The 8,449-nt window shown below is 47.1% G+C and overlaps 1 protein-coding gene across 7 annotated transcripts in view; it reads right to left on the bottom strand.

Annotated features, from left to right (window-relative positions):
- LOC133557515 (disabled homolog 2-interacting protein-like) overlaps positions 1-8,449 on the bottom strand; it is a 440,633-nt gene that overhangs the window by 280,237 nt on the left and 151,947 nt on the right. The window lies entirely within an intron of this gene.

The following is an 8,449-nucleotide window of genomic DNA, read 5'->3' as shown; positions in this document are numbered from 1 at the left end:
TTTGTCGATGTTGGAAACAGCGGCAGGCAGCATGCAGGTAAAAAAGGTATCTAATGCTCAAACCAAAAATAGACAAAAGGTGAGTTTTGTCAGAACGTTGACTTTGGGGTTTGTTTTTCCGGAAAGCAAAGGAAAGTTGGAGCGGGCAAGGCGTGAAGGTAATGACATCTTTTATTTTAACCGTAATATCGCTAAAATTCGCTCCATTCTGTCCACTAAAGACGCTGAGATCATTATCCATGCGTTTGTTACGTCTCGCCTCGACTACTGTAACGTATTATTTTCGGGTCTCCCCATGTCTAGCATTAAAAGATTACAGTTGGTACAAAATGCGGCTGCTAGACTTTTGACAAGAACAAGAAAGTTTGATCACATTACGCCTGTACTGGCTCACCTGCACTGGCTTCCTGTGCACTTAAGATGTGACTTTAAGGTTTTACTACTTACGTATAAAATACTACACGGTCTAGCTCCATCTTATCTTGCCGATTGTATTGTACCATATGTCCCGGCAAGAAATCTGCGTTCAAAGGACTCCGGCTTATTAGTGATTCCCAAAGCCCAAAAAAAGTCTGCGGGCTATAGAGCATTTTCCGTTCGGGCTCCAGTACTCTGGAATGCCCTCCCGGTAACAGTTCGCGATGCCACCTCAGTAGAAGCATTTAAGTCTCACCTTAAAACTCATTTGTATACTCTAGCCTTTAAATAGACTCCCTTTTTAGACCAGCTGATCTGCCGTTTCTTTTCTTTTTCTTCTATGTCCCACTCTCCCGTGTGGAGGGGGTCCGGTCCGATCCGGTGGCCATGTACTGCTCGCCTGTGTATCGGCTGGGGACATCTCTGCGCTGCTGGTCCGCCTACGCTTGGGATGGTTTCCTGCTGGCTCCGCTGTGAACGGGACTCTCGCTGCTGTGTCTTGGATCCTCTTTGGACTGGACTCTCGCGACTGTGTTGGATCCATTGTGGATTGAACTTTCACAGTATCATGTTAGATCCGCTCGACATCCATTGCTTTCCTCCTCTCTAAGGTTCTCATAGTCATCATTGTCACCGACGTCCCACTGGGTGTGAGTTTTCCTTGCCCTTATGTGGGCCTACCGAGGATGTCGTGGTGGTTTGTGCAGCCCTTTGAGACACTAGTGATTTAGGGCTATATAAGCAAACATTGATTGATGATTGAACACTATAACTACAAAAAACAGAAGCAAACTAAAAGCGCGCACAATGGCGCAGAACAAACTTGACTAATGAAACAAAAACTTGCACAAAGGCAGAAACTATGAACAATAAACAAAAACTTACTTGGCATGGAACTATGAGACAAGAAGTGTGAATCGTAAACATGGCATTAAGCAGAGTGGAGGTAAAGTCGCCAGGCTGACTTCCTGGCAACTTTTGCTTTAAATAATAGACATAATTAGTGACAGGTGTGCGAATGCAAAACGTGAGACAGGTGCGTGACATGAGGACAGGTGAAAACTAATGGGTAGTAATGGAAACAAAACAAACACGGAAGTGCAAAAACATTAAACAATGGAGTCTTAAGCAAAACAGAACACAACTAAGAAAAGGCATTGAAGCTTAAGGAAGGCTATGCAGAACGAAACTAAAACCGAACTGGCTACAAAGTAAACAAAACCGGAATGCTGGACGACAGCAAAGACTTACTGCGGAGCAAAGACGGCGTCCGCAATGTACAGCCGAACATGACGTGACAATCGACAATGTGCCCACAAAGGAGGAGAAAAACAACTGAAATATTCTTGATTGCTAAAACGAAGTAGATGCGGGAAACATCGCTCAAAGAAAGACATGAAACTGCTACAGGAAAATACCAAAAAAGCCATCAAAATAGGAGCGCAAGACAAGAAATAAGAGACTACACATAGGAAAATACCAGAAAACTCCAAATAAGTCAGGGGGTGATGTGACAGGTGGTGACGGTACACCAACTTTGAGACAAGAGCAATCGCGGTACATAGTTGGTTATGGTTTCAAGTCATATCCACCAATTACGACGACGACTTTTTACTGTCAACTGAGTTTCGTTTTTTAATCATTTCTGCTGGTGGTGTGCCTGCGGATTTTTTCCAACGCAAAAAATGTGCCTTGTCTCAAAAAAGGTTGAAAAAAAACTGGTTTGGAGTACTAACAGGCATGTGGGACAAATGAAGTATTGGATCTCATGAGTAGTGTTTGATTCACGTAACAACAATCCATGAAAGATTTTACTAAAAAAGTAAACGGTTTATACTTGTATAGCACTTTTCTACCTTCAAAGTACTAAAAACACTTTGACAATATTTCGAAATTCACTCATTGATGTCGGGAGCTGCCATGCAAGGCCCTAACCACGACCCATCAGGAGCAGGGGTGAAGTGTCTTGCTCGAGGACTAAACGGACGTGACGAGGTTAGTAGAAGGCGGGGATTGAACCAGGAACCCTCAGGTTGCTGTGGCACGGCCACTCTCCAAGTACGGACCAATTTGTCGATAGTCCATAGTGCGAACAGAATAACAGACAATGGAAGGAAAGACAAAGAAAAAGTCCACAGCTAAACGGTTTGAATGAAACGAGACTGCAGCTGGACAGACAAGTCAACCTACTAAGATGTACCAAAGACTATAAAAAATGGGACCCGTTACCGCCCTGATTGGCACTCAACATCAAGGGTTGGAATTGGGGGTTAAATCACCAAAAATTATTCCCGGGCGCGGCTAATGTCGCTGCCCACTGCTCCCCTCACCTCCCATGGGGTGAAGAAGGGTGATGGGTCAAATGCAGAGGACATATTTCACCACACCTAGTGTGTGTATGACAATCATTGGTACTTGAACTTGAACTTGATAGTGCTTTTTCACGCGGCTCCTCTGTACTCGGGCATGCATTCATCTGTATGTGTGTGTGTATTTGTGTGTTGTTTTTTTATGTATGAAAAGCGCTTTTTAATAATGTTTATTTAATCGATTGATTGTTTGATTGATAAGTCAGGTCAGGTCTGTGTTGGTAATGCCTATGTGAAGCTACTACCAACATGTGTATATAAAACATCTTAGTAATGAAAAGAACGTCAGTTAAAACCTCAACAAAACTAGGAAAAAGAGGGTTATGTCGAGCCAAAAGTATAAAACCCAGCAAACAATCCGACACTAGCACACCTCATGAATAATTCCACAGAACAAGCTTGGCACTGTTTCAAAGCTAACATGACCGAGCCAAGGCTGCGAGTATTATTATCTTCAGTTAAGCTCACCCAGTAGCGTAGATAAGATATGCACATTTTCATCACACCGAGGCCACCAAGGAAAGGGTGGAAAAAGAGACAAACTGTATTTATTTTTGTCTTAAGAGGGAGTGCTTACATCCGACCTGTCACAAAAAAAAGACTCCATCCATCCACCCAGACTTCCATCTCCCCAGCCACTTCGTCCAGCTCCTCCCGGGGGATCCCGAAGCCAGCCGGGAGACATAGTCTTCCCAACGTGTCCTGGGTCTTCCCCATGGTCTCCAACCGGTTGGATGTGCCCTTAACACCTCCCTAGGGAGGCGTTCAGGTGGCATCCTGACCAGATACCCGAACCACCTCATCTGGCTCTCTCGATGTGGAGGAACAGCGGATTTACTTTGAGCTCCTCTCGGATGGCAGAGCTTCTCACCCTAAGGGAGAGCCCCGCCACCCGCCGGAGGAAACTCACTTCGCCCGCTTGTACCCGTGATCTTGTCCTTTCGGTCATAACCCAAAGCTCACGACCAAAGGTGAGGATAGGAACGTATATCGACCGGTAAATTGAGAGCTTTGCCTTCCGGCTCAGCTCCCTCTTCACCACAACGGATCGATACAGCGTCCGCGTTACTGAATACGCCGCACCGATCCGCCTGTCGACCTCACGATCCACTCTCCCCTCACTCAGGAACAAGACTCCGAGGTACTAGAACTCCTCCACTTGGGGCAACATCTCCTCCCCAACCCGGAGATGGCACTCCACCCTTTTACGGGCAAGAACCATGGACCCGGACTTGGAGGTGCTGATTCCCATCCCTGTGATTCCCACTGGGCTGCGAACCGATCCAGTGAGAGCTGAAGGTCCTGGCCGGATGAAGCCATCAGGACCACATCATCTGCAAAAAGCAGAGACCTAATCCTGAAGCCACCAAACCGGATCCCTTCAACGCCCTGACTGCGCCTAGAAACTCTGTCCATAAAAGTTCTGAACAGAATCGGTGACAAAGGGCAGCCTTGGCGGAGTCCAACTCTCACTGGAAACGGGTCCGACTGCGATGAAACTCATAGCATTCAAAATGCTTGAGATCTGTTTCAGTCGCTTTCTCAACATTCTAAGTTAGGATAGAAGATGCAGTCAAATTAGAAGATAATACAGATATGGAGCAGAGAGAAACCCTTTGAGACCCGCTCCACAGAAACCAAAGAGTCACTGAACCTGTCAAGCAGTTGGCTACATTTGGAGAAGGTATATGCAAATAAAGCTTTACACAAAATGCATAAAACGGTCTTGTTTCAACAATACTGGTCCTGTACTTGCAGGAGATGTCTCAAAACCTCATCTGGTGTCCCGACAAAACCCGAAAATGGCGGATTTTTTTCAAAAACCTTTTCTCGCTAAAATGTCGTAAGGGGGTACCCTTACCCAAAATGTTTAAAAATGGTCTTGTTGCAACTGCACAATACTGGTCCTGTAAATGTAGGCACAGCCTTTGCGTGCCAGCCCAATCACAAAATATATATGTCTTTTCACACATACAAGTGAATGCAAGCATACTTGGTCAACAGCCATACAGGTCACACTGAGGGTGAGTCCAGTCCATAATGGATCTAACATAAAAGTGAGAGTCCAGTCCACAGTGGATCTAACATAAAAGTGAGAGTCCAGTCCATAGTGGATCTAACATGATAGTGTGAGTCCAGTCCATAGTGCATGTAACATAATAGTGAGAGTCCAGTCCATCGTGGATCTAACATAATAGTGTGAAAGTCCAGTCCCTAGTGGATCTGACATAATAGTGAGAATCCAGTCCATAGTGGATCTAACATACTAGTGGAGAGAGTCCAGTCCATTTGGGATCTAACATAATAGTGTGAGAGTCCAGTCCCTAGTGGATCTGACATAATAGTGTGAGAGTCCAGTCCCTAATGGATATAACATAATAGTGAGAGTCCAGTCCATAGTGTATCTAACATAATAGTGTGAGTCCAGTCCATATTTGATGTAACATAATAGTGAGAGTTCAGTCCATAGTGGGTCTAACATAATAGTGTGAGTCCAGTCCATATTTGATGTAACATAATAGTGAGAGTCCAGTCCATAGTGGATCTAACATAATAGTGTGAAAGTCCAGTCCCTAGTTGATCTGACATAATAGTGAGAATCCAGTCCATAGTGGATCTAACATAATAGTGTGAGAGTCCAGTCCCTAGTGGATCTGACATAATAGTGTGAGAGTCCAGTCCATAGTGGATCTAACATAATGGTGAGAGTCCAGTCCATAGTGGATCCAACATAATTGTGAGAGTCCAGTCCATAGTGGATCCAACATAATCGTGAAAGTCCAGTCCATAGTGGATCTAACATAATCGTGAGAGTCCAGTCAGTAGTGGATCTAACATAATATTGTGAGAGTCCAGTCCATAGCGGATCCAACATAATAGTGAGAGTCCAGTCCATAGTGGATCTAACATAATAGTGAGAGTCCAGTCCATAGTGCCATCCATCCATCCATCCATCATCTTCCGCTTATCCGAGGTCGGGTCGCGGGGGCAACAGCCTAAGCAGGGAAACCCAGACTTCCCTCTCCCCAGCCACTTCGTCTAGCTCTTCCCGGGGGATCCCGAGACGTTCCCAGGCCAGCCGGGAGACATAGTCTTCCCAACGTGTCCTGGGTCTTCCCCGTGGCCTCCTACCGGTTGGACGTGCCCTAAACACCTCCCTAGGGAGGCGTTCGGGTGGCATCCTGACCAGATGCCCGAACCACCTCATCTGGCTCCTCTCCATGTGAAGGAGCAGCGGCTTTACTTTGAGTTCCTCCCGGATGGCAGAGCTTCTCACCCTATCTCTAAGGGAGAGCCCCGCCACACGGCGGAGGAAACTCATTTCGGCCGCTTGTACCCGTGATCTTATCCTTTCGGTCATGACCCAAAGCTCATGACCATAGGTGAGGATGGGAACGTAGATCGACCGGTAAATTGAGAGCTTTGCCTTCCGGCTCAGCTCCTTCTTCACCACAACGGACCGGTACAACGTCCGCATTACTGAAGACGCCGCACCGATCCGCCTGTCGATCTCACGATCCACTCTTCCCTCACTCGTGAACAAGACTCCTAGGTACTTGAACTCCTCCACTTGGGGCAGGGTCTCCTCCCCAACCCGGAGATGGCACTCCACCCTTTTCCGGGCGAGAACCATGGACTCGGACTTGGAGGTGCTGATTCTCATTCCGGTCGCTTCACACTCGGCTGCGAACCGATCCAGCGAGAGCTGAAGATCCCGGTCAGATGAAGCCATCAGGACCACATCATCTGCAAAAAGCAGAGACCTAATCCTGCGGTTACCAAACCGGAACCCCTCAACGCCTTGACTGCGCCTTGAAATTCTGTCCATAAAAGTTATGAACAGAATGGGTGACAAAGGACAGCCTTGGCGGAGTCCAACCCTCACTGGAAATGTGTTCGACTTACTGCCGGCAATGCGGACCAAGCTCTGGCACTGATCGTACAGGGAACGGACCGCCACAATCAGACAGTCCGATACCCCATACTCTCTGAGCACTCCCCACAGGACTTCCCGAGGGACACGGTCGAATGCCTTCTCCAAGTCCACAAAGCACATGTAGACTGGTTGGGCAAACTCCCATGCACCCTCAAGAACCCTGCCGAGAGTATAGAGCTGGTCCACAGTTCCATGACCAGGACGAAAACCACACTGTTCCTCCTGAATCCGAGGTTCGACTATCCGACGTAGCCTCCTCTCCAGTACACCTGAATAAACCTTACCGGGAAGGCTGAGGAGTGTGATCCCACGATAGTTAGAACACACCCTCCGGTCCCCCTTCTTAAAGAGAGGAACCACCACCCCGGTCTGCCAATCCAGAGGTACCGCCCCCGATGTCCACGCGATGCTGCAAAGTCTTGTCAACCAAGACAGCCCCACAGCATCCAGAGCCTTAAGGAACTCCGGGCGGATCTCGTCCACCCCTGGGGCCTTGCCACCGAGGAGCTTTTTAACTACCTCAGCGACCTCAGCCCCAGAAATAGGAGAGTCCACCACAGATTCCCCAGGCACTGCTTCCTCATAGGAAGACGTGTTGGTGGGATTGAGGAGGTCTTCGAAGTATTCCTTCCACCTATCCACAACATCCGCAGTCGAGGTCAGCAGAACACCATCCGCACCATACACGGTGTTGATAGTGCACTGTTTCCCCTTCCTGAGGCGGCAGACGGTGGTCCAGAATCGCTTCGAAGCCGTCCGGAAGTCGTTTTCCATGGCTTCCCCGAACTCTTCCCATGTCCGAGTTTTTGCCTCCGCGACCGCTGAAGCTGCACACCGCTTGGCCTGTCGGTACCTGTCCACTGCCTCCGGAGTCCTATGAGCCAAAAGGACCCGATAGGACTCCTTCTTCAGCTTGACGGCATCCCTCACCGCTGGTGTCCACCAAGGGATCCATAGTGGATCTAACATAACATAATATTGTGAGAATCCAGTCCATAGTGGATCTAACATAATATTGTGAGAATCCAGTCCATAGTGGATCTAACATAATAGTGACAATCCAGTCCATAGTGGATCTAACAGAATCGTGAGAGTCCAGTCCATAGTGGATCTAACATAATATTGTGAGAGTCCATTCCATAGTGGATCTAACATCATAGTGAGAGTCCAGTCCATAGTGGATCTAACATAATAGTGTGAGAGTCCAGTAAATAGTGGATCTAACATAATAGTGTGAGAGTCCAGTCCATAGTGGATCTAACATAATAGTGAGAGTCCAGTCCATAGTGGATCTAACACAATAGTGAGAGTCCAGTCCATAGTGGATCTAACATAATAGTGAAAGTCCAGTCCATAGTGCATCCAACATAATAGTGTGAGAGTCCAGTCCGTAGTGGATCTAACATAATAGTGTGAGAGTCCAGTCCATAGTGGATCTAACATAATAGTGGGAGTCCAGTCCATAGTGGATCTAACATAATAGTGTGAGAGTCCAGTCCGTAGTGGATCTAACATAATAGTGAAAGTCCAGTCCATAGTGCATCTAACATAATAGTGTGAGAGTCCAGTCCATAGTGGATCTAACATAATAGTGAAAGTCCAGTCCATAGTGTATCTAACATAATAGTGTTAGAGTCAGGTCCATAGTGGATCTAACATAATAGTGAAGGTCCAGTCCATAGTGCATCTAACATAATAGTGTGAGAGTCCAGTCCATAGTGGATCT

Source organism: Nerophis ophidion, linkage group LG08 (genome assembly GCF_033978795.1).
Source record: "Nerophis ophidion isolate RoL-2023_Sa linkage group LG08, RoL_Noph_v1.0, whole genome shotgun sequence".
NCBI lineage: Eukaryota > Metazoa > Chordata > Actinopteri > Syngnathiformes > Syngnathidae > Nerophis > Nerophis ophidion.
This window is presented reverse-complemented; position numbering and strand designations above follow the sequence as displayed.